Source organism: Corvus brachyrhynchos, unplaced genomic scaffold, assembly GCF_000691975.1.
Source record: "Corvus brachyrhynchos isolate BGI_N302 unplaced genomic scaffold, ASM69197v1 scaffold212, whole genome shotgun sequence".
Taxonomy (NCBI): Eukaryota; Metazoa; Chordata; class Aves; order Passeriformes; family Corvidae; genus Corvus; species Corvus brachyrhynchos.
This window is the reverse complement of record NW_008236768.1, coordinates 176,391-176,666: the sequence shown is the minus strand read 5'-3', so window position 1 is coordinate 176,666 and position 276 is coordinate 176,391.

Below are 276 nucleotides of genomic sequence, written 5' to 3'. Positions count from 1 at the left end.
CTGCTACGGAGACCGCAACAGCCTCCCCGGCGTGCGCAGCTACGGGCGGAGGGAGCCCGCCGAGCTCTACGACGTCTACTGCTACTCCCGGGAGCTGCGAGGCAAGGAGGGGGTGCCCAGGGCTGTGCCCGGCTGAGAGCAGCCTGGCACATGCCCGGGGACGGCCCTCTGTGGTCACGGTGTGGCTGGGTGCCCAGGGATGTCCCTCCCCGGCCGTGGCCATGGCTGGGTGCCCACGGTGTCCCTCCGTGGTCACGGCGTGGCTGGGTGCCCAGG